The sequence below is a fragment of the Cupressus sempervirens genome, chromosome 8 (assembly GCF_028749045.1).
Source record: "Cupressus sempervirens isolate cs-2001-9-10 chromosome 8, ASM2874904v1, whole genome shotgun sequence".
Classification (NCBI taxonomy): Eukaryota; Viridiplantae; Streptophyta; class Pinopsida; order Cupressales; family Cupressaceae; genus Cupressus; species Cupressus sempervirens.
This window is the reverse complement of record NC_143125.1, coordinates 706,037,044-706,064,779: the sequence shown is the minus strand read 5'-3', so window position 1 is coordinate 706,064,779 and position 27,736 is coordinate 706,037,044. Positions and strand designations below refer to the sequence as shown.

Genomic DNA, 27,736 nt, shown 5'->3' with positions numbered 1-27,736 from the left:
ATGGAGACAGGAGGGAATTCCCTTAGTTCTGGATCAGATGGGAGGAAGAGGAAAGTAAAGTACTTTTATGACGAAGATGTGCCATCTTATTACTATGGAGAAGGCCATGCTATGAAGCCTTGCCGCATAGCACTGACACACAGTCTTGTTGCTTCATATGGGTTGCACAAGGAAGTGGAACAGACAGTGCAGGACCAAGCCAGAGCAATGGAACAGTTTTCAAAGGGCTGTATCAATACTGCCAAGCATATGCTGGTTCTTCTATTGTCTGTGCTGCTAATCTTAATAGGAAAAACTGTGACATTGCCATCATCCAAGAAAATGTGAGGCATCTGGAGCTGCTGAAGTGTCACAAGGTGCATTCTTTTATTTCTCATTCATATATATGTTTATTCAGCTATTTTTTTGGAGGTTAATTTAATATTTGCTGTTTTGTGAATGAATTCCACTTAATTTTAAAGAAGCTTGGACTTAATAAAAAAAGTATAACAGTCTGTCTATGTTCTATGGTTTTGTTACTATAAATTTTTTACTATCCAACTGGTTAGTGTGTGCAAACTTGCTATTTTTAGTTATGTTTGTTGAAAGTGTTCTTGAGTCTTGCAAATTGAAGAAACTCTACTGATGTTTCCTCTCTTAATAGACATCTTGTCAATAATTATTTGGAGAAAAGACTCCATGATCACATTAGTGTTTCTGTTACAGATATAGTCTAATTACAGTACCAAAAATAAGAACACATGTACTAATAGTCAATTCAGCTTGTATTAATATTCAATAGATTTATTAGATTTTTGATTGGTGATTGGTCCATTTGTGCATCACTACTGGAAAAATTTATAAAGACTACTAGAACATGTAGCCACAAGGTCTCCACGATCTTACAAAGAGATATGTGAATATCGAAAAGGTGAAACATTAGCTTTAAGCACTTCACTCACCCTTCAGAAATATACTGAAAATTGAGTTTAATGTATGCCAAATTGGCCTAAATAGCTACTAGATATCTTTCCCTACTAGATATTTTCCCAGCATCACATTAAAATGATTTACTTTATTACTGTAAATGGAAATCAATCTTCCAAGCGTTTAAGATAACCTTTTTAAGTTTATGCTAACTCTCCTAATGAGATTGCTACTGGAATTTCTTTTGCAAATCTTCAATCGAACATGTCTAGAATTAATAACATAAAAGAAAATAAATAATGCAGTTATTGAGAACATTTGGACACACAGCTCCTGAATGGACACGGTAATGTTATTTACATAGCAATATTCAGATGCTTTAGTTTTTAGTTTTCTCCCAATGATGAAGATCTCTAGCGAAATTAATGAAAATGTCAAATTGTTTATAATTAAGTTTGATGGCACACATCATGGAGTCATTGGCGTATGCTCGGCAGTATTGGTACAACACACTAAAAACAGCAGTATTCTCCAACATTAAACCGTCTCAATGCTATCACTTGGTCATGCATTGTTACTCTCGGTACTAATTTTTTTAGGCTTTATTCCTCTGTGTGGGTCTGTTGGTACAGACTTCTAGGGTTTCATTTGTTTTGTGGAATTGTTTTGAAATAATGCATTTTTTCATGGCTTGCCCTTTTTTTTTGCTCCATTTCGTGCTTAATTATTTAGATTCTTCATTTTTTCTCATAGTTGATGATATATAATCTTTTGAATGTCAATTTTCTGCTAGATATGTGCTCAATGTATGTAGATTTCTAATTTTCAAATAGTTGATGATATATAATCTCTTTTGTTCCATGCTATTTTTTTCTATTTTCTGCTATATGACTTACTATTTAAGCCTATATATTTACAATCTTAACTTCAATCATTATGTTGGAGTTTGAAAACTACTAGGCAACAAAAAGCCTGATATGAGGATGCTGAGGACAAATCTTGATCTAAGGGCTAGCTACCTCCTATATTCAACTAGAATTCTTGAGATCTGGTCCCAACAATAACAAAATCACAGGGTTTCTCTACACTTTAGGTTTTGCAATTGGTGCACCTTAGGGATAAGTGGATATATGACTGGTTTTATGGTTCTTGATTTCAAACATACACTCACTAATACTTTCTTTCTCTTTCACTTTTATCCCTTATAGCGGAAAATGGTCACAATTCTTTTAAAACTTTGCAAATAATCCTTGGTAACAACAGCTAAAAATGACATATAGGGAATTATTGCAAACAAGTACTGACTAGTAATTAAATTCTTCATTCATGAAAGTAAAGATTGATTTGATTTTAAATTTATGCTTCATGCAACCCCATGATTTCTCCAACATGCAACTAAATATATGATCAGTGCCTTATCCATTGGTACTTAGAGGCATCAACAATTAACCATAAACCCCATTCTTATGAATATCCTTCTTATATGATTGTAAATCCTACCAATTTATTGAAGCATTTTACTCAATTTCATGAATTAAAAGAAATAGGAAATTGATATACAACTTATCCTAGTTGCATTAAATTGCATAAATTTTGTTCACACAATCCCAATATAACCAGCACTTAAAATGGAGACAAAATTTTGAGAAAACAGATATGACAGAACATTCCTTTTGTATTAATTCTCCTTGAAAATTGTACAATACTAATGTAAACTCCTAAATACTTCAAGGCATGACAACTTCTCATTTGATGTTTGCTTGAGTTCTTAGATCTACAAGATGAATACATCATAAAAGCTACACAAAGATTGATTGGATCGGATTCAAGACTGGCATAACACTAAAAATTATATGGATTTTAGACTCTTTCTCTAGCTTTGGGATATCATTTATATAGTATAAGATGCAACAAGCTGCGGGAATAGAGGAAAAGGACTTGATTGTCCTTAAAGGTAGAATTTCTTTATTACCAATATTCTTGCGGTGAGACCATTTGGGACCCTCTAATTCGCACATGATGTATTAGGTTCTAATATCTAAAAATTGATTACAACTCGTAGATCTCCCTCTAGATCATCAGATTGAACTACCAAGTCTACAGTTACAATTGGTTGTTCTTTTATCAATTCACTAGTTTGAATGGTTGTGTACATTTTTGCAATTAGTTGCTCTTCTTTTCATTCTTTTGTTGCACCAATTATTTGTAACTCATTCGAGTCCACATCCTTTTCTTGAACCTCTTTGGATAGCAACTGATTTTCTTGAGCAAGATTTGTCATCCACTCGTTGAAAAGTGCATCATCTAGCCAATTGAAATTTAGTACCTCTTGTAGTTTCTTCAAGATATCTTCTACTAATTTCTCTATCTCAACAAAATCTTTCTTTAAAGAATCAAAGAAAATTTGCACCTACACAACTTCCTCAATTGTCTTAGCAAACCATATCTGGTCTTTTTCATTTATGACCTTATTGAGTCTAATGCTCATCAACTCATCTAACTCCTTAGCCCATTAATTTATCTACAGTCTTGAGTACATGAGGGAAAAGCCCAAAAATTTTACCAAGTTACTTTGAAAAATAATTACTAATTCTCCTCTGTAGCATATTCCTCTTATTATCAAAATTAGAAAGGAAATTATTCATATCAAATGTTTTCTCTACTTGTTCACAAGAAAGACTAATAACTGAACAACATAAAATAGTAACATCAATGTCCCTACTATTCCATTTGTTTACAATTGGCCTCAAACCTACCTCATTATTTGTCAACTCATTCCACACATTCATTAATTTTGACAATTGCAAATAAAATGTAAGCCAACCTATCCTGTCTACCAGATACATAATTGTGTCTCTTATCTTGTTTTCATACTAAAGACCCAATTCCACATGCATTGACCATAATTTAGTATTTTCTTCTTCAAGCTCCTTAGTTGTATACAATTTGGGTCATGTGGGGTACTTGGCATTTCTACAATTGGAATTGTGTTGAAAGGTGCAACTAGAGGACAAGGAGGATAAGTAATCCTAGGCTAAAAGGATTCTACACCTACTTTTCTTTTCCCCAATTGTTTTTCCATTTGAGCAATCATACCTTCCATATGGTGTATCCTCATTCCTCTTTCTTCATAAGCCTCTAACACCCTATCAAGTTTAGCATTTAACTCCAAGAACCTATTCTTATCTTTGCAGTAACCACAACTCCAAAATCAACCATTTCCTTAGGGCCCGTTTGGTTGCAAGCGTAGGAATTGAGAATTAGAATAGAAAATTTGAATGAGAATGGAGAATGAAGAATAGGAATGGAAAAATGCAATCCAAACTTTTTTATCCCTTGTTTGGTTATGCAAGCTTAAATTGGAATAGGGTTAACTTGCAATCGGCGCCATTTGAAAATATTTCTGAAAATGCAATCGGCACCATTGGAAAATCACTGAAATATTTAAAAATATTGAAAAAAAAGTTCCAGCACTCACCCCAGGTCAAAGCGGATTTGAAAATTTAATCAAATTTGAGAAAGCTAAAATGAATGCAAGAATAGCAATTCCAATTACAGGTATTTTTTGGAATGGACAAAAGCTCATTTTGGGGCTAAAATGAGAATATGTATTCCTATTCCCTATTCATATTCCACGCACCAAACAAAGAATACAAATCATATTCTAATTTCCTATTCCTATTCCGGTTGTATTCCAGCAACCAAACAGGCCCTTAGTCTTTTGAGACAACTTCTCACTATCTACCTCATCTACTTTGTAAACCACAAGACTACCTATATGCTCAATAAAAAATGGGCCCACCAACTCCACATGGCATTACCGTGCTTCTTCGCTCTCATTAAAGTTCTGACATTTTCGTAATCTGGGGAAGCACTCATTGTCAATCTTCTCAAGATCTAACAGTTAGGAAATTACATGATCCACAGTGTTTCAAAAGGTAGAATGGGACTCGCAAGGACAGGTGGCATGACTGTGCTAACTTGCTTTGCTCAAAGTTCTAACATTTTCAAGATGCAGGGATATGTGCATCATTGATCTTTAGATCAACGGTCAGGAACTAAACTACGTAAAGATTAAGTCTTTCCAAAATAATATTGGGCCAATTAATTCGAAGTACAAACTCACGGTTGAAAGGAAATACATGCTAAGGTGAAAAGATTTTTGAGAAAATATTTTAAAAAGGTGAAAATTATGGAAAAAAAGGTTTTTTCAAGGGTATTTAGGGCTTGCAAAATATTTCCCATACATATTTGAAAATAATCACAAATGAAACCAATTTATGAAACCTAGGGCACAAATGACTATAGGGTAACACTGAATAGGGATTTTCTCTAGGGAAAAACAAAAATGAAAAAGGCACAATCCCTTACTACATAAAGGACCATTGGATTTTCACTCAATTTTTTGCAAAATTTTTAGAAAGTGAAAAACTTGGCTAGCACATTATTCAACATTTGAATATTCTTTTCTTCTTGCTAATATAAGTTTTTGACAGTTTCATTCAACTTTGTGGATCTATTGTCTAGCTTTTTAGGGTACTATTTATTTTGAAGAATTGTTCTTATTTTGATTTTGAAATAATGTATTTCAAAGCAAGCACTCAGTGATCTACTATTTCCTTATAGGCATAACTTGTGGAGTTGTTCTTGTTAGAACCTTTTTTTAAAGGTTTTATTGAACTTTATGGATCTCTCGGTAGTCAATTTTAAGAATTCTTTTTGTTTTAAGAAACTATTTTTGTTTTGGTTTTAAAATAAAGTATTTTAGAGAAAGTAGATTTCCACCATCAATGAAAGAAGTTTGTATACTACTTCTGGATTAGATTGTATGATATTTTTTGCATCAATGTTTCTATGGCATTCCTTGACCACATAATGTGACCCAAAAAATTAATAAAAAATTTACATGATCTAATTAAAAGGATCATACATATAATATATTTAATATTGATTCACCTTTTTCTACAAATTCCAAATAGATGATAAAAGGTTAATGATATGTAACCTTTTTTTCCTTTTTTCTCTTGGTGAACTTTTTTAAGGTTGTTAAAAGTTATTACATTTGAATTGTTTTGCCATTCTTTCCATGATGGTTTTGGATATTTCAAATCCATTCTATTCATATATCTACTCTTCTTGTTTATTATATTATTGTTGGTAAATAGATTTGTCACTTAGGAAATACGCAATTTAGCCCAATGGAGTTTGTGGCAAATCGGTTTCTACAACAATTGGATAAGCCCTTGATATCTGGCCTTCCTCTACATTTAGAGGGCAACTCCCTCGTAAGATAAAATTTTTGAACTTAGAATATAAAAAGGAAATCATTGATAGTGAATGCACCAGATGACTTCAATGTTTTGATAAAATCAATATAAACTATTAATGAAAACAATCAAGAACTACACTTAGAGTTATTACTGACACAATGTTGATTTGACAATTGATGAACATTTGCACAATACGTTGACAACACCCATCACAAAGAAAGAATCAACATTTCAACTTTTAGATATGTAGAAAGAGAACTCAAAATATGTTTCCTTTTTTATTTCCTTACACCAAAAACATAGAAGAAATTTCTAATCACAAGAACAAGATCTATACACAGTTTCCAAAAATTGTCCTTCTACCAAAACTTCAACATAGTGTCCCCTTATTTCCAAATCTAAAATGTCCCTCTTTACAATGAGATTTAAAATTTATAGTTGTTCTAGAATAACTAACTTTTTGGGTTTGTAACTACTCAAAAAGTTAGAGTTTAGAAGTTAGTAATGCTTTTTTCAAATTAACTCTAAATTTTTACAAATTTCAACTTTAAAACCTAACCTTAACCAAAGAAAAGTTAAGATTCTAACTAAAACCCAAACTAGTCCTAGAGTTGACACTTCAATTACAAGGAATGACTTAAGTCACTTTACAATAAAATCATTTGAAGTTCATATCATCAAAATGAGAACAAGACTTTGGTGTCACTGATGTGATCTCTACATTCCTTTCTTGATCTACAAGTCATCTTTTCACAATCACTAAACCTATAAAATAATGCCTTATAATCTTCCCAAGTGTTTACAAAATCTCATCTCATCCACTTTGGTCAGCTTCAATTGTTTTTTGCAATGACATTTCTACATATCAATGAAACTCCTTGTGAAGTCTTTAACTATCTTCAACATGTCTGAAATTGATTCTTCTAATGACATGTTATTACCATCATCTAACTCTTTCCTCATTCAATCGAATCATGGTACCCAATAACACTCTCTTGTGTTAATGAACGTCAGTGAGCTCCACATTTCTTTCTCACATATGTTTTTATTTGCAATCAAGTTGCTCATTCTATCAAATAGATCATAGGGATCCTTTAAAAATATACACTCCTTTGAGATACATAGTTCAAACATCCTATGCATATGAATGATGAACTGACACCATTACCAAGCTCCTTATCTTTCATAGATGCATATTCCTTTGATTTTCTCATTGGAAGACAAAGTCTTCTGGAGCTCATCTCTATTAACGAATCTACCTCCTTTGCAATGACTTCATAAATAGGTGTCACAATTTTTCTTAGGAAAGATTTTTCATCTCCTCCATATGTTGGCTTTACATTTTCTCTAGTGACAGTTTTGACATCACTAGCTAAAACATCATTAAGTTTTGATGCCATATGGTGGAAGATGTAACAAAGGCATTCTAGCATAAATCATAGATTTGAAACCTCTCCCCAAATAAGTAAATAGAATCCTATATAAAGAAGTTTATGTTGTTATATATCCTATAGTATTAATGGTATTCAAAGGTTATTTTTCGATTTTAAATATTTGCACCACTTCTTATAGTTTTTGAATAAGTTTCTCATGACATTATCCAGACCTCAGTCATCCAGCTTATCTAATGGGTGTGGCTTGGGAATTTTCTTGACGTGGACATTTACAAGGAGAAAAATCACGTGTTCCCTCTCATTAGCTATGCTATCTTTCAGGAATCCAAATGTTACTTGAAGCCAATCAAGTAGATCTACAACTCTTGTTTAATCATCTGCGTCTCTAGCATTATGATGGTCACCTATCCATTTCAAACCACAAATGTTGTGTAAAGCTTCTATTGTAGCCTTAATCTTAGGAAATTGCATAATGGCTTGATTTGCTCCTGCTGGATCAAGAGGAAGAATATTATAGGGGTCATACTATTCTATTTTCTTCTCAACATCTTTACCAAATTTCAAAAGATCATCATCAATTTGAGTATTCTTTGTCAGAGTGACTACTTGTAATACTTCAAACAATAGTTTGATATGTCTTTGCCACCTATGCATGATTTGCATCTTTGCCTGCTTGATCTAGTACCTTAACATATTGATCATAGTATCGATGATAAAAGCTTTGTATTTCTCTAGCATCACTTTCTTCTTCCTTGAGTTCAAGTTTGTGTTATCATCCTTGGTTTATGGTCAAGCTAGTAGCCAAAGCTACATTATGTAATGTTATTGAGCTTCCATGTGGATTTCTGATAGGTATAGGTATAGGTACAAGAACTAAATTATTATTATGACATAGTAGTACCGCAAATCTAAAAGAAGAGGCAATAGGTATGAGAGAAGCATGACTTTTGTAGAGGGTATTTCTACCTGTACAGGATGAATCAAGAGCATTTTCTCAAACACTTGGGTTGAAACCTCTATTCTCCTTGTGGTTATGACTTAATCAAGGCTCTTGGTTAAACAATTCATGTCTCCCTTCTTCTTTGGTCTACTTGGGAACTAGTGTTTCATTGGCTATTGGATTCACAATTTTGATTTGGATCAACACACTTGGTGCAATGCCAAACAGCTACCTTGGCTCCTCTTTTGTGTGATTTGACATCTGCATTTTTGCCAAACAATTCACATGCCTAGTCTATGTTATGTCAAACCTACAAATCTATGAGGAGGGTCTTTAATAAGATGGTTCGCATGCCTTGCCTGCAGCTGCATTGGGTTTACACACATTGAGTGTTATTCGAGTGTCCTCAATACTCTTTCTAGTTCTCACTATTTCCTTTGTTATTGAGGTGAGTATTTTTTTTATTCTCAATTTCGTAATACTCTAATTCTTTCCATTGTATTCAATGATGATTTTAGCCTTTACCTAATTTGTAGTTATGCAATCTCATAATGAGAGGCACTCGCATACAAATTCCTTGACCCTTTGGAAAACTAATTCATGCGAGAGATTCTAGAACACTTGACTTCCTAGATGACTAGCCTCCAACAACAACAATGCTTGGTAGATTGATACCTTCTTCTGTTACTCTAGGACCACGCAGAGTGTCCATAGCATCTAGCAAGGGGTCAATGTGCTCATTGGAGATTCTAATTAGAGATAGGGATTCCCCTGTATCAATATGTAGATTCTAAAGCATGGAAGACATTAACTCTTGCTTTTCAAAGGATGTTTGTGCCATTCTTTTTATTGTCCACTACCATTTTTGAATACTGCAGCTATTATTCTCTTTTGATACTCACCATTCTTACAAACCTTCTTCTTGCACTCAGTGTTTGGTCTATGCTTTTGAATGGGTTAAGTGCATTTTTATATGCCCTTCAATAGTTCACACACCTTGTCTGAGCTTATATTATATAAAAATTTGAGTTTGTGTTCAACAATTTTAGTTAGGAATAGGGAAAAAAGTTTTAGTACGTAGTTAGAGATGATTTTAGTATGTGAAGGGAGAAAATTTTGTGTGAGAGAAAACAATCCAAACCTGAACTTCTCTGTAGAAGTTTCAGTATGTAGAGAGAGGTAGTATAGGGGGAGAGAAAAGTATGGGAAGAGAGAAAATGTTTTGAAAAGAAGGAAAATAATCTCTCTATCTCTATCTCTCCCCAATTAATTTAATTACCTCTCTCAAAAAAATATATGGGTAACAGCTAACGACTACTTGTGATGAAGTATGATGATGCTAGCACATGAGAATATTTTTCCAATTTTCTAACCAAACCTTGGCTTCTAGGACACCCAAGAAGATATTATTTCAAACTTGAACACTCTATTTTGGAGGTGTAGATGAAGTTCTCAACAATATCATCAAGTAAATCACGTCCTTGCAAAAAAATGAATTCGGGAAAATCTTTTGAAGAGCTCCTATTGGTCATAACATTGTAGTTGTTTAAAGAATAGTAGTTATCCTAAGAAGAAACAAGTATAATCTTGGTCACATCCAAGGACAAGTAAATAATAACCCATAAGCTAGCTTAAAAACCATACACCCGACTAGACAGACAAAAGGGTCTTCTAGAAAAATATTTTTAAGCCCTTTGGAAGTTAGATTTCAAGCCGGTTACTTCTAAGAAGAAGAAGAAGGTTAAGTCCATTAGCAGGCCATCTTCACCACCCAAGGCTACTATTTCTCCAACAACCTTTCAAGATTTGATCCTACCAGGTACCCTTGTACCCATAGCCATCAATTTGCAATGTTTGAATATTATTCTCCCAACCATGGCACAATAAGCACCACAACCACTTGTCCCATGGGGAGTTGTTATTGATCCCTTAGTTTTAGGGAACTAATTACATGACATGCCCATTACCTCTTAAAAAATTCTTCCTAAGTTTTTCGGAGATGGAAAAGTCACTACTGATCAACACATCAGTGCATTTTTTACTACAAGTGGGGTTCTTGCAATTCAACATGAAGATGTTTATGTTCATCTCTTTGTTGAAACACTCACAAAAGCTATGGTTGAATGATTTGGTTAACTGCCAGCTAGATCAGTTACTTCATGGGAAAACTTGATTCAAGATTTTGAGAGGAGATTTAAAACTATCGAAGAAAAACATTTACTTCTCTCCTAGTTAACTCAAATGAAGAAGGAAATTCATGAACCAATGTGATAATTCATTGCTCATTTTAATCAGATGGTAAATCAAATTCTTATCAACAAAAGACCCACTAAACAAAATCCAATGACTTTCTTCATCAGTGCTCAAACTTCTAATGTAAGTTTTCAAATACGAAGGGCAAGAGCTCCTAATCTAGTAGCCACCCAAAATGTAGCCATAATGGTGGAGGATGACCTATTTAGTCTAGGTAAATGGAGTCATGATTGACAAAAAAGAAAAGGTCAACAAGCTCCTATCACTAATACTGACCCTTTATATCAAAAATTGGCTAATGATGTGTTACAAAAAAGGAAGTTGTTTCCCTACAATCCTCTGCCTTTGTATCAAGATAGCTCCAAGAAGGAATTATATGCCATATCAATAGAACAAAAAATCTAAATGGCTACCCTGGCTAACACCAAGATTAGACATCAAGCATCCTGCATCATCTAGTAATCAAGTGGCTATGTGTGATTTCCACCTGACAACAGATCATGATGGTGCAAGTTGTCCTAAGATAACTAGGTTCATGCAAATGCATTTGACAACAGAGAAAATAGAAGAATATGTGGCCCCTAAAGATGTAACAGAACCTACTATTGGGAGCTCTTTCATAAACTTTATGGAATATGAATCTAATGGTGAGAAAGCTAAAGATATTAACAATCATTCTTGCGACACATCTACACCAAATTGGAGACAAATATTAGAAGAGAAAGTGGGGAAAAGAAGCAAAATATAAAACCTATGATGAGACTACTAAGCAAATTAGACTATCTCATAAGCATACTCTAGAAGAGCCTTCACAAGCAAAGGAGACAGATAAAGTCAAATCCTCTCCCATTATTGAAGACTCTCTTGATTTATTGATCATTGTAAGAAGACCAAATATAAATTTCTCAATTGGACTATCTAAAAGTCAACCCACATCAGTTAGAAAGGTTTATTCAATGCATTGGTAAAGGAAAAGGTTCGCCTAAGATCACTATCAACCACAAGTCAAGGATGTCTCTAAAGGATGAAAATCTGGTAGGGCACATGACTGAGAAAGAATCATTTGTTGTAGCTTCTTTGTCAGATAAACCTGATCCATTCTATGTTTCCCTCTATATAGTTGGATGCAAGTTAAGTAATTGTATCATTGATTCTGGTGCATCCAATAATGTTATGCCTTCAAAGGTGGCCCATACCCTAGGTCTCTCTCTAAATAAACCATCAAGAAGAGTGTATTCTATGGAGGTGAAACAAGTTTCGCTAATTGGTCAGTTAAAAGACACTCAAGTAGCTCCTGCGACACATCTAGAAAAGAAGTTAAAACTTAATATATTGGTCGTTGATATCCTAGCCAATTATAGGATCTTATTGAGAAAAAAATTTTGCAAAGATCTCAGTGGTGAAATCAAGATGGACATATTTCATGCCCTCATCCCAATTGGAGATAAAAAGGTTAAACTCCATCTTGAACCTAAAGCTAAATATACAGTCTTGAGATCAGATGATCCAAGGGCCAAAATATTGTATGTTGATACCGAACATGGAACATGTATGATGACAACTATTGAAGAGGATGTGATTGAGCCTCTTATGCCTGACATAACCAATGAATTATGATCAATGGAGTTTTAGGAAGTTCTTCTTCTTCTGGTTCAGGTGCTAGGATAGTTTTGATGTCACCAAAAGGAGAGAAGTTCCCAAAAGCTTATAAGTTGGTTTTCAAGACCACTAATAATACCACAAAATATGAAGAACTTCTATTCGGCCTCAAATATGCAAGAGAAAAAGGGATCAAACAACTCAAAGTATTGAGAGATGTAGAATTAGTTGTCAACTAGGTGCAGAGGCAACATGAAACAAAGAATTCAAGACTGAAGGCATATAGAAATAGAGTGTGAGATGAGATTGAGCATTTTGATGCATTTTCTTTATCTGCTATCCCTTGTGAACAAAATTCCAAAGCTGATTGTCTCACAGTCTGCCTCTCTCCTTATTCCTCATCTCAAGTTCAATAGAGATATATACATAGTAGAGATGATTCATAAACCTAGTGTGCCGGATAATGATCAATACTGGCAAGACTTTGATGATGACGGGTAAGTTATTACATTTCTTGAGGGACGTCTTCCATTTTCAGATTTGAATTTTGAAGGATCACATAATCATGATGGGACATGAGGAGATAATCCTAAGATTATTCAACTGCAAGGTAATGTTATTCCAAGAGGGTTAGTCACCCTTGAAAGTATTTTTGATAAGGAAGATAAAAGGAAAGAGAAAGTTGAAGATATTAAATCTTCTAATTCTTTGGGTTATGAGAAGGTAAACATTGGTTCTGAAGAAGTTCCAAAGATGGTCCTTATAGGGACAGATTTGTCATCAGAAGAGAAAGGAGAGTTCATGAATCTGTTGAAGTCTTACCAAGATGTTTTTGCTTGGGGTTATGAATATTTGAAGGAATTCATGAATGAAAAATTTAAACATCAAATTCCTTTGAAACCTAGTTCAACTCCCTTCTGAGAAAAAAAAGGGCAATTTAATCCAAAGGTCACTGATGCTATATTCAATGAAGTTGATAAAATGCTTAAAGCAAAGATCATATACCCTATCTACCATTCAACGTGGGTAGCCAATATCATCCCAGTCAGGAAGAAGAATGGTGAGATAAGAATATGTGTTGACTTCTAAAATTTGAATCAGGCGTCACTTAAGGATAATTATGGGCTCCCTATTATGGATCATATTTTATAGTTGGTATTTGGTTATGAGCTCATGTCAATGTTAGATGGTTTCTCTGGTTATAATCAAATTAGTGTTGTGCCAAAAGATCAACATAAAACAACTTTTACGACTCCATGGGGTACATTCACCTACAATCGTATGCCTTTTGGGTTGATAAATGCCAGAGCCACCTTTCAACGGGCAATGGATCATTTGTTTATAGATTTCAAGAATAAGATCATTGTCATGTACCTTGATGATCTTATAGTGGTTTCTAAACATAGAAGAGATCATGTGCATCATCTAGATTCTGTCTTGCATCGATGTCGAACCCATGGCATCTAGCTGAATCCTAAGAATTCTATAGTTGGGGTGACAAAAGGAAAACTACTTGGACACATTGTCTCTAAAGAGGGTATTCAGATATAACCTGAAAGGGTGAAAGCTATCCAATAGTTATCACTTCCCATGAATAAGCCAAGGGTCAGGTCTTTCTTTGGATAGATAAACTTCATAAGGAGGTTTTTACCAGACTTCTTTGATATTATGAAGTCAACTGTGGATATGATGAAAGGGAATATAAATTTTAAATGGACAAATGTCATGTCCCCTATTCAAATAATTTTTTTAAAAAAAAACTTTGTTAAGGCAGGCAGGCTCCAAAAAGGTGAAATTTCGGAAAAAGGGGCTAATCTTTGGAAACCACTGGACTAATAAATAAAAATTATTATTAAATTATATTTTATTAACCCCTCTTGGACGTGAGTTAGGGTTATGCCCTCTTTAAAAGGGGTTTAGAGGCATTTTGGGCTCATTCTACATCTTGATTCTTGCTAATTTTCTTGTTGTTCTTCAGAGGCTGCCAAACCTGTGGAGAAGGAGACCCAAGAACGGGAGTTTGCAGGTTTTCAGGAAGGATAAGGACGGGAGTTTGAAGCCATTCCATGTGCATGCTCATGCAGAGTTTGCCTTTGTGCTGAATAGTGCCGATTTGGGTGTTTTCGGGGTTGTTTTTGGTTTGAGTTTGGGTTTTCAGTTGAGTGTTTCATATCAGTTTGGTTTGCTGTTGTATTTCAGAATTTATGATGTTAAAATAGGGCTGAATATATGTATTGGGTTGTGATTAAACTTCTGGGATAGTTTATGAGTGTTTTGTGGTGTTTCCGGGCATTTTTTGTGTTAATTTTGGGAGCCCGATTGAGCATAGTTTTGCCCTACATTTGTGGGTTGTTGTGTAAAGGCTATACAAATCTGGAAATGTCATTTTTTAGGCTATTATGCTGCTGAAATTTCTATAAAAATGTCCATTTTCAGATTTATTAATAATTTGTGAAGTTGTGAAGTTTTTGGCACTAATTTGGACATACCCGATTTGGGTTTTATTGGGAAATTGGCAGATCTTTGTAATATTGGTTGTTTGATTTTAAAGTTCTGATTTGAGGCTGAAAATATCATAAAAAATCAGTAAAGGGACATTACAGTGGTATCAGAGCCGTGATCTTGCCAGCCTGAGGGTTTGTAGAAGTTGCATGTCAAGTTTTGATAACTACCCAGATCTTGCATGTCATATTTCATGATTGCATGCAACTAAGTGAAAGAGAAAAAAAATATTTGCAGCGAGAAAAGAATAAAGAAATTTTAATCAAACCCCCAATTGAAAGCAAAAGTACAAAATCCAAGGAAGAAAAAAGTATGGCTAATCCAGATGAGATGGCAAAGAAATTCTTCCAAGACATCCAAAATACTCAAAAGCAAACAGTGGATGGTTTGGCGAAAACTAGAGAGGCTTTGCGAATATTGACAGAAAAATTACAAGGAATTGCATCTATTAATGAAAAAGGGAGCACTTCAGAGGAGCCAAGAAATGGGAGATCCACACCATCTAAATCAACCAAATCTATTTTCTTGCCTGCAGATGAGCCACCAGTACCAAATCCAGCCATTAATCCAGTGGAAGAGGTTACAGGTAATTTGATTACATTAAGAGCTACTTACAATAGCTTAGATGATGACTTTCGTAGTTTAGTTCCTTTTAGAGAATATGTGGATATGATGAACGCTTTGATGCCCAAGAAAGAGAACAGGAGGGAGCATGACACAAGTGGAAGAGAGCTCAAAAATAAAATAAGCAAGTTTACAGCACCTACTTTTGATGGAACAAATAAAATTTCAGCTAGAGCATGGCTACAAAAATTACAAACTTTCTTCACACTTAACCCCATGAAAGAGAGTGATGCTATTCAATTTGCAAGTCTACACTTGGAAGATGCAGCCTATGATTGGTGGTATCATGGAATGACTACTCAATATCACGATCAGGTAACTACATTTGAAGATTTCAGTCAAAGGGTGATAGATAGATTTGATCTCAAGGATGATGAAGAGTACTTTAAAGAATTGTCAAAGTTGAAGCAAACCAAATTAGTTAATGAGTATATAGAAGAATTTCAAAAAGTGGCTGTTATGGTACCTGATATGAGTGAAAAGAGGATCATTTATCTTTTTCTTGATGGTTTAGAAGATTTTGTTAAGGGTTTGGTTAAGGCTTTCTCACCCTCAACCTTACAAGAAGCTATCAAAAGAAGCTTGCAACTTGAAACTTGCGTGCCTATGAAATCAATCACTAATCAAAAACCCCCAAATCTTTGGCAACATAAGGGAAATTTTCAGAAAAAGACTTTCCCAACACTACCACCAAAAGATGTGACAAATGTGGCAAAAAAGAAGGTAGATGAAGAGACTAGGAGTGAATTACGAAGGAAAAAGCTTTGCTTTGCTTGTAGAGAACCATGGGTTCCAGGGCACAGATGTTTGGGGAAAGGTCAAGTGCACTATATTGAAGTTGCTTCAGAATCTGATTCAGATGAGCATGAGGAATTTCATGATACTAAGGAGGAGGTAGAAGAAGAGAAAGTAAAAGAAATCAGCAAGGATGGCACTTTAGCAGCATTATCAGGAGTCCCAAGATACCATCCCTTCTGAATTTGAGGGGTACTAGCAGGGCAAAGGTTGACTGTTCTTCTTGATAGTGGGGCAACTCACAATTTTATTGATGAGGGATTTGTCATGAAAAGAGGGCTTAAAGCAAAAGATTTTGAGGGATTCAATGTTACTGTAGCTGATGGATTCACTATGCCTTGCACACGGGTGGTGAAACAACTCAAGATGACCTTAGGAGATTATGAGTTATGTGATGACTTCTATGTGGTTGGTATTGGGGAGACAGATCTTGTATTGGGTGTTCAATGGTTGCACTCTATCGGAGGCTATTACATGAACCATCAAACTATGGAGTTTAAATTTCATTCCAATGGGAAAGAAGTCATATTGAGAGGGTTATCGAATGGAGCACCTAAGGCGGTCTCTGCAAAGAGGATGGAGAGGACTTTTCGAAGAGGACAAGTAACATGGGAAGCAGGAGTCATAATCCAACCAACAAGCTCTCCAAAGAATCAAGGTAATTTCCATTTTGAAATTCAAAATATTCTTGATAAGCATAGTATAGTTTTCAATGATTTGCCTCCAGGATTACCACCAGATAGAGGTTTTGAGCATGTTATAAAGTTAGAATAGGGTGCCAAACCAGTTATAACAACCCCATACCGCCATCCAAGAGGTTATAAGGAAGAAATTGAAAAAACTATTAAAGAACTCTTGGACATGGGATTCATAAGACCTAGCTCTAGTCCATTTGCATCATCTGTGGTACTTGTCAAGAAAAAGGATGGTACAATGAGAATGTGTATAGACTACAAGGCTCTAAACAAGAAGACTATAAAAAATAGGTATCCCATACTACGCATAGATGAACTCATTGATGAGTTACATGGTGTTGTATACTTCTCAAAAATTGACTTAAGATCAAACTACCATCAAATCCGAATGAGGAGTGAAGATGTGGAAAAGACTGCTTTCAGATGTCAGTATGGGCACTTTGAATTTCTTGTTATGCCATTTGGACTCACTAATGCACCTGCAACATTCCAATCTTGTATGAATAAGGTATTCAGTCAGCATCTTCGAAAAATTTTTTTGGTATTTTTTGATGATATCTTGATATACAGTAAAACATGGGAAGAGCATCTAAAGCACATAGACACTATTTTGGGAATCTTGGAGCAGCAATCCTTCTATGCTAATCTATCTAAATGTGAGTTTGGTTTGACAGAGATCCTATATTTGGGACATATTATAAGCTCTAAAGGAGTACAGGTTGATCAACAAAAAATCCAGGCAATTTTGGATTGGCCTCCACCCACTAATCTTACACAGTTGAGAGGTTTCTTCGGGTTGTGTAGCTACTATAGGAGATTTGCCAAGGGATTTTCTCAGCTTGCTGCCCCCTTGATTGATTTGACAAAGAAAGGAGCTTTTGTTTGGACAGAAGAGGCACAAAAAATATTTGATAAGCTTAAGGAGGTAATGAGTTCATGCCCTGTGCTTGCAATTCTAGATTTCTCTTTACCTTTTGTTGTTGAATGTGATGCTTCGGGAGAAGGTATAGGGGCTGTCCTAACTCAAAGGGGACATCCAATAGCATTTGAGAGTCGAAAATTAAATCAATCAGAGAAAGGGTACTCCATCTATGATAAGGAAATGTTGGCAATCATGCATGCACTTCATAAGTTTAGACAATATTTGGTATGTGGGAGATTCATTGTAAAGACAGACCATAATAGCCTCAAGTTCTTCTTGAACCAAAGGGATTTGAATGATCTTCAACAAAAATGGGTAAGCAAATTGCAAGCTTATGATTTTGATATTGAATACATGAAAGGAAAGAATAATGTGGTTGCTGATGCTCTCTCAAGAAAGCCCACTTTGTGTTCCTTATCATCTATCTCTGCTGATTGGAAAGTCTCCATAATTTTAGAGTATGCTAAAGATTCATTTGCCACCAAGATTTTGGATAAGTTAGTGGATGATAACAGGTACAAGGTTGTTGATGAATTGATTTATTACAAGAACAGAATCTTCTTAGTGCCAGGGTCAAAAACTAAGGAGAGGATATTGAGGGCCTTTCATGACACACCTTTGGCTGGTCACCAGGGATACTTCAAGACATACAGGCAAATTCGAGAGCGGTTTTCATGGAAGGGTATGAAGGAGGATGTCTTTAAACACATTAAGGAATGTATGGTATGCCAACAAAGCAAGAGTGAGCAAAATTTTCCTGCAGGGTTGTTGCAGCCACTTCCTATTCCCGAACAAAAATGGGAAAGTATTTCCATGGATTTCATCACTGGGTTGCCCAAGGTTCAAGGTAAGGATTGCATATATGTGGTGGTAGATAGACTAACTAAGTATGCACATTTCTTTCCTATCACATCTGATTTCAAGGCATCACAAGTGGCCGAATTGTTCTTCAAGGAAATTTTTAGATTACATGGTTTGCCTAGAAACATTGTTAGTGACCGGGACAGTAGATTCCTCAGCTCTTTTTGGAAGGAGCTCTTTCATTTGGCAAGAACTGAACTCACTCCCAGTACTAGCTATCACCCTCAAACAGATGGACAAACAGAGATAGTTAATAAATGGATAGAAGGATATTTGAGGAACTATGTTTCAAATCAACAACATGCTTGGGTGAAATGGTTACACCTAGGAGAGTATTGTTACAATACATCTCATCACATGTCTATTGGTATGCCTCCTTTTCATGCTCTTTATGGTTATGATGCCCTTTCCTTTGTTGATCTAGTACTTTCCGATAGCAGAGTACCCGCAGCAAGTGATTTCATCCAGCAAAGCCAAGACATAATAAGGTCCCTCAAGGATAATCTACAACATGCACAAAACCAACAAAAGATATATGCTGACAGGAAAAGGATTGAAAGATCTTTTGAGGTGGGAGATTTGGTATTTGTTAGGTTGCAGCCATATAAGCAAAGCACCTTGAAGAGAAGTGGGGCAGAGAAACTCAAGCCAAGGTTCTATGGGCCTTATAAAATCATCAAGAAGGTAGGAGAGGTAGCTTATGAATTGGAGCTCCCACCAAACAGCAAAATACATAATATTTTTCATGTATCTTACTTAAAGAAGGTTCTAGGCCAGCAAACCATAGTATCTATAGAATTACCACCTCTTGATGATGAAGGGAAATTAGTTTTGATACCAGAAGAGATTTTGGATACAAGAGAGAAAAGGTTGAGAAATAGGAGCATCATAGAGCATTTGGTCAAATGGAAAGGATTACCACTAGAGGATGCAACTTGGGAAGGAGAACATATTCTTGAGAATTCCAACCTTCATTACTTGAGGACAAGCAATATTTGGGAGGGGAGGACTTTTCATGTCCCCTATTCAAATAATTTAAAAAAAAAAAACTTTGTTAAGGCAGGCAAGCTCCAAAAAGGTGAAATTTCAGAAAAAGGGGCTAATCTTTGGAAACCAATGGACTAATAAATAAAAATTATTATTAAATTATATTTTATTAACCCCTCTTGGACGTGAGTTAGGGTTATGCCCTCTTTAAAAAGGGTTTGGAGGCATTTTGGGCTCATTCTACATCTTGATTCTTGCTAAGTTTCTTGTTGTTCTTCAGAGGCTGCCAAACCTGTGGAGAAGGAGACCCAAGAACGGGAGTTTGCAAGTTTCCAGGAAGGCTAAGGACGGGAGTTTGAAGCCATTCCATGTGCATGCTCATACAGAGTTTTCCTTTGTGCTGAATAGTGCCGATTTGGGTGTTTTCAGGGTTGTTTTTGGTTTGAGTTTGGGTTTTCAGTTGAGTGTTTCATATCAGTTTGGTTTGCTGTTGTATTTCAGACTTTATGATGTTAAAATAGGGCTGAATATATGTATTGGGTCGTGATTAAACTTCTGGGATAGTTTATGAGTGTTTTGTGGTGTTTCCGGGCATTTTTTGTGTTAATTTCGAGAGCCCGATTGAGCATAGTTTTGCCCTACATTTGTGGGCTGTCGTGTAAAGGCTATACAAATCTGGAAATGTCATTTTTTAGGCTGTTATGCTGCTGAAATTTCTGTAAAAATGTCCATTTTCAGATTTATTAATAATTTGTGAAGTTGTGAAGTTTTTGGCACTAATTTGGACATACCCGATTTGGGTTTTATTGGGAAATTGGCAGATCTTTGTAATATTGGTTGTTTGATTTTAAAGTTCTGATTTGAGGCTGGAAATATCATAAAAAATCAGTAAAGGGACATTACAACAAAGGAAGGTAAGGCTTCTTTTAAACAAATTAAGACTATGATTGTTGATGCCCCTACCCTTTATTAACTAGATTTTTCTAAAAAAATCATTTGTATTGCTATGCATTTGAGAACACTTTATGTACTATACTTACTCAACCTAAAAAAGAAAATGCTAAGGCCTCAATAGCATCCATGAGTGTTCCTCTTAAGAAACATGAATTGAAATATTCTTTGATTTAGAAGAATGCATAGGCTCTAGTCAGAGCAATGAAACAAGTTAGGTTTTACATCCTAAACTCTCACTCCAAGGTATTTTTTCCTAATTCAGCGGTGAAAACTCTTCTAACACAATAGGAGATTGGTGTGAACAAAAGAGCTTCTTGGATAGCTAAAGTACAAGAATATGATCTTGATATTAAACCTATGAAGCTTGTTAGAGGAAAAGGTTTGTGTAAAGCTATTGCAAAAGGATCTTCCAGAGATGAAGAAGAGATAGAGAAAGAGATACCATTAGTTTTATTCATTGGTAACATTGATGACTGGTTTTCCAATATTGCCTATTTTCTGACATATGGAGAATGCCCAACCCATCTATCACCCAAAGAAAAGAGGACCTTAAAACTAAAATCTGCAAAGTACATAATCTGGGGTGACGTGTTGTAACAAAAGGGGATAGATAATACTTTATTGAGTTGTGTGGACTCTGAAAAAAGGAAGAAGTTGCTTCAATTGTTTCATAATTTGAAGCATCTGGAGGTCATTACTCAGCATTAGTAATGGCCTATAAAATTCTGAGAAACTATTTTTACTGGCTTGGAATGTTCAAAGATGCAGAAGAATGGGTCAAGAGGTGCGATTCTTGTCAATATTTTAAAGGGAGGGTTCAATTAGTAGCACTCCCCTTGAAACTAGTGGTGATTGAAGAACCCTATCAACAATGGGGTCTAGACTTTATTGGTCCTATCCATCTTCCATCCACTGCCAGACATACTCACATTTTAATGGAAATAGATTATTTCACCAAGTGGGTAGAAGCCATTCTGGTCAAGCAAACAACTTCAGAAGTGGTGTGTAGTTTCATCAAGCAAAATATTTTGGTTAGGTTCAGAGTTCCTAACAAGATTGTTGTAAAAAATGCTACAAATTTCTCTTCCCAAGAAATGTCAACTTTTTGTTATCAATATGGAATCACTCTCTCTCATTCCTCAGATTATTTTACACAAGGAAATGGTCAAGTGGAATTGAGTATTAAAAATATTGTATCCATCGTGTGAAAATTGATAGATGTTAATCAGAGGTCTTGGCAAAGGCACTTGTATGATGCACTATGGGTAGATCATACTACTAAGAAGAGAGCAACAGGGCTATCTCCTTTTGAAATCCTATATGGTACCAAAGCAATTTTCCCCCTTCCTCTAGAATTATCTACTTTGAAGTTATAGAATGCTATTGAAAAGCATGAATTTAAAGAAGCTCATAAAAAGATAATATTATATTTGACCAAAGTGGAAGAGGAAGGATAAGTGGTTGTAGAAAGGATATGGGAACATCAGTCCTAAGTTAAAAAGTTGTTTGATAAAAAAGCTAAATAGAGGGTGTTCCAGGAAGGTGATCTCGTCTTACTGTGGGACAAGTGTAGAGAGCCAAAAGGTCTACATGGAAAGTTTGAATCCTTATGGAGAGGTCCATTCCAAATTAAAGAGGTATGTGGATAAAATTCCTTCATATTATCATATCTCAGTGGTACTCAGTTACCCTTTCCTTACAATGGGCAACATTTGAAGCATTATCATCAGTAAGGCATGTAGTCTGTGGCTTTGTACATATCTTAGTTAGGATTTTTCGTTGTGCCTTCCTTTGTTTTTTGTTTGGTCATGTTCCCAAATTTTGTTGTGCTTAGTTCCTTTTTCCTAGATTTATCTCCTTTTTGAGTGACTCTATAGCCCTTGTGATAAAGCACTACTCTTTCTTGACTCTAGGCACATTCATCATCCTCCATAGTCCTTGTCCCTAGATAGATCTAGTTGTTACCCGAATATTTTTGTGAGAGAGTTAATTAAATTAATTATGAAGAGATAGATAGAGAGAGCTTATTTTCCTTTTCAAAACATATTCTGTCTCCCCATACTACCTCTCACTACATACTAAAACTTCTACAAAAAAGTTTGGATTTGGATTGCTTTTTCTCACACAAAATTTTCTCTCTCCATGTACCAAAATCATCTCTCACTACGTACTAAAACAGTTTTCCCTAATCCTAACTAAAACTATTGAACACAAACTCAAACTTTTAAGTAATGTAAGCTTAGACAAGTTGTGTGAACTGTTGAAGGGCATACACAAATGCACACAACCCATCTAAAAGCATAGACCAAACACTAAGTGCAAGAAGTAGGTTTGTACGAATTGTGAGCATCAAAAGTGAACAACAGCCATAACATTCAGAATGGTGGTGGACAGTAAAAAGAATGGTGCAAACATGCTTTGAAAAGTAAGAGTTAATGTGTTCAATGCTTTAGAATCTACATATTGAGACGATGGAATCCCTATCTCTAATTGGAAGCTACAATGAGCACATTTGTCCCCTACTGGATGCTATGGACACTTTGCATGGTCTTAGAGTAATAGAAGAAGGTATAAATCTACCAAGCATTTTTGTTGTTGGAGACCAGTCACCTGGGAAGTCAAGTGTTTTGGAATGTCTCGCATGTATTAGTTTGCCAAAGGGTCAAGGAATTTGTATGCAAGTGCCCCTCATTCTAAGATTGCATAACTGCAGATTAGGTGGAGGCTAAAATTGTCATTGAATACAATGGAAAGAATTAGAGCATTACAAAATTGAGACTCAACTCAATAACAGAGGAAATAGTGGGAACTAGAAAGAGTATTGAGGACACTCCAATAACACTCAATGTGTGTAAACCCAATGCAGCTACAGTCAAGGCACATGAACCATCTTATTAAAGGCCCTCCTCATAGATCCATGGGTTTGACATAACATAAACCAGGCATGTGAATTTTTTTGTGTAATGCTCTTAAGAAAATGTAGATGTCAGATCACAAAAAAAGGAGCCAAGGTAGTTGTTTAGCATTGTACCAAGTGTGCAGATCCAAATGAAAATTGTGAATTTGATAGCCAATGAAACATTGGTTCCCAAATAGACCAAAAAATAAAGGAAGACATGAATTGTTTAACCAATGGGCCTCAATTAATTCGTAACCACTAGGAGAATAGAGGTTGCAACCAAATTGTTTGAGGAAATGCTTCCAATCCATTTTGCATGGGTAGAAATTCCCTCTACAGAAGCGATGACATCTCTTGCTCTCTCATCCTGATGATGGATCACATAGTGTGATTCGAAACGTTGATGGTAAAAATCTCCACACAATCTAATCTAGAAACTAATTTACATAACTATGATGGATTGTGGAAATCTGATCGCATTAAGCGATGCTTCTCTCATACCTATGGCCTCTTCTTCTGGATTTGTAGTACTACTATGTCATAATATAATGCAATTCCCATACCTATACTTGTCAGCAATCCACATAGAAGCTTAGTAACATTACATAATGCAGCTTTAGCTACCAGCTTGACCATAAACGAAGGATGCTGACACAACCTTGAACTCAAGGAAGAAAAAAGTGATGCTACAGAAATAAAAAGTTTTTATCATCATTACTATGATCAATATGTTAAGGCACTTGATCAAGTAGGACAAGATGTAGATCATGCATAGTTGGCAAAGACATATCAAGCTATTGTTTGAAGTATTAAAGGTAGTTACTTTGACAGAGATGCGAAAATTCATGGTGATCTTTTGAAATTTGGTAAAGATGTTAAGAAGAAAATAGAACACTATGCCCCCTATAATATTCTTCCTCTTGATCTAGGAGGAGCAAATCAAGCCATTATGTAATTTCCTGAGATTAAGGCTACAGTGGAAGCTTTACACAACATTCATGGTCTACAATGGACTAGTGACCATCATAATGCTAGAGATGCAGATGATAAAAAAAGAGTTGTAGATATGATTGATTGACTTCAAGTAACATTTGGATTCCAGAAAGATAGTGTAGCTAATCAGAAGGAACACTTAATTTTGCTCCTTGCAAATGTCCACATTAGGCAAATTCCCAAGCCACACCCATTAAATAAGTTGGATGATTAGGCTCTAGATAATGTCATGAGAAGATTATTCAAAAACTACAAGAATTGGTACAAATATTTAAAACGCAAAAATAACCTATGGCTACCTTTAATACTATAGGATATACAATAATGTAAACTTATTTATATGGAACTCTATTTACTTATTTGGTGAGAGGTTTCAAATCTACGATTTATGCCAGAATGCCTTTGTTACATCTTCCACCATATGGCATCAGAACTAAATGAGGTTTTAGCTAGTGATGTCAAAATTGTCACTGGAGAAAATGTAAAGCCAACATATGGAGGAGATGAAGAATCTTTCCTACAAAAAATTGTGACACCTATTCATGAAGTCATTGCAATGGAGGAAGATTCACCATAAGAGATGAGCTCCAGAAGGCTCTGTCTTCTAGTGAGCAAATCAAAGGAATATGCATATGTGAAAGATAAGGAGCTTGGTAATGGTGTCGGTTCATCATTCATATGCATAGGATGTTTGAATTGTGTATCTCAAAGGAGTGTATATTTTTAAAGTATCCCTACAATCTATTTGACAGAATGAGCAACTCGATTGCTAACAAAAACATGTGTGAGAACGAAATGTGGAGTTCACTAATGTTCACTAACACAAGAGAGTGATATTAGGTACCATGATTCAATTGAATGAGGAAAGAGTTGGATGATGTTAATAACATGTCATTAGAAGAATCAATTTCAGACATGTTGAAGAAAGTTAAAGACTTCACAAGGAGTTCCATTCATATTTAGACATGTCATTGCAAAGAACAATTGGAGCTGACCAAAGTGGATGAGATGAGATTTTGTAAACACTTGGGAAGATTATAAGGCATTATTTTAGAGGTTTAGTGCTTGTGTAAAGAGGACCGATAGATCAAGAAAGGAATGTAGAGATCACAGTCTTGTTCTCATTTTGATGATGTGAACTTCAAATAATTTTATTGTAAAGTGACTTAAGGTCATTCCTTGTAATTGAAGTGTCAACTCTAGGACTAGTTTGGGTTTTAGTTAGAATCTTAAATTTTCTTTGGTTAAGGTTAGGTTTTAAAGTTGAAATTTGTAAAAATTTAGAGTTAGTTTGAAAAAGTGTTACTAACTTCTAAACTCTAACTTTTTTGAATAGTCGTGAATATGAAAGGTTAGTTATTCTAGAATAGCTATAAATTTCATAATCTCATTGTAATGAGGGACTTTTTGGATTTGGAAACAAGGGGACACTATGTTGAATTTTTGGTAGCAAGACAATTTTTGGAAAGTGTGTACAGATCTTGTTCTTGTGATCAGAAATTTCTTCTATGTTCTTGGTGCAAGAAAATAAAAAAGGAAACATATTTTGTGTTCTCTTTCTACATATTTGAAAGTTGAAATGTTGATTCTTTCTTTGTGATGGGTGTTTTTACAGTATTGTGCAAATGTTCATGAATTATCGAATCAGCATTGTGTCACTGATAGCTCTCAAGCGTAGTTCTTGATTGTTTTCATTAATAGTTTACATTGATTTTATTGAAACATTGAAGTCATGTGGTGCATTCGCTATCAATGGTTTCCTTTTAATATTCTAAGTTCTAATCATCTTTATTGAAAAAACAAAAAAGTAATCTTACAAGGGAGCCGACCCTCTAAATGCAGAGTAAGGCTGGATATCAAGGGCCTATCGAACTATTGGAGAAATCAATTTGCCACACACTCTATTAGACTAAATTGCATATTTCCTAAGTGACAAATCTGTTTATCGGCAATTTTTATGATAATTTTTTGAACTGACATCCTATCTTGTATGTTGATATTGATGTCCACCATGGTGATGGTGTGGAGGAGGCCTTTTACACAACTGATAGGGTCATGACTCTTTCTTTTCACCAATATGGAGACATGACTTTTGGTTATGAAAATAATATTGGATATGGGAAAGGAAAATATTATTTGGTAAATATGCCCTTGGATGATGGAATTGATGATGAAAGTTTTCATTCTCTATTCAAACCCATCATTCAACAAGCGATGGCTGTCTATGATCCTGAGGTAGTTGTACTTTAATGTGGAGCTGATTCTTTGGCTTGAGACAAACTAGGCTGTTTTTATTTTTTTGTAAAAGGTCATGCAGAGTGTGTGTGATACGTGAGGTCATTCAATGTGCCACTTTTCCTCTTGGGTGGTGGTGGATTTACACTTCGTAATGTTGCTAAATGTTGGTTTTATGAGGTATTTATCTTTAGGTTATTTAATGTTATTTCAAATTTAATTATATTAGAAATTAAACATTGATATCTTGAATTTCATTATATTAGATTTTTATCATCAATATTTTAGATTGCTTTATTGTTTTTAAATTTGATTTTCTTTTGTCACACTAAACTTTTGGTGAATTTGTTTAACACAATCTGATATAGATTTGACAAACTATAAATGTTATAAATTTAAAGATTCTTGTAATTTAATCAGCTTTCTTCTTCCAAATGTACAGACAACATTTGCAGTAGGTAAAGAGATTGTTGAGAAAATTGTGAGAAATATAAATTTAAAAATTTAAAACTCACAACCCTAAAACTGCACAACCCAAAAAATTTCGCTCGGCACAAACTATTGTTGAGTGCTAGTTTTTCTCGGCACTTGAAGGTGCCGAGTGGCAATTTGCTCGGCACATGAAGGTGCTGAGTGATAGGCAGTGAGTGTCTAGTTAGCTTGGTACAAGAAGAGCTCGACACTCAAAGGCAATGCTCGGCAGTCACTAGAAAGTGATACACAATAGAAGAGGATGCCAAGTGTTCTATTTCATATACTTAATATTTTTACCACTTAAGATAGAGAGCCAAGCTAAAGTATTCAACAATAAACTTCTTAGAAAAAATAATGAATAGATGAAGAGTAATGGATTCAAGTATGCCTGCTTGTTTTTCTATTCAACTAAGATTAAAATATTACAAATTTG

General features: G+C 35.0%; 2 pseudogenes; both read left to right on the top strand.

Moving 5' to 3' along the window:
- LOC149544388 (histone deacetylase 19 pseudogene) lies at positions 1-26,272 on the top strand (annotated as a pseudogene).
- A 311-nt stretch (positions 26,273-26,583) lies between these two features.
- LOC149544387 (histone deacetylase 19 pseudogene) lies at positions 26,584-27,337 on the top strand (annotated as a pseudogene).
- Positions 27,338-27,736: the final 399 nt, after the last annotated feature.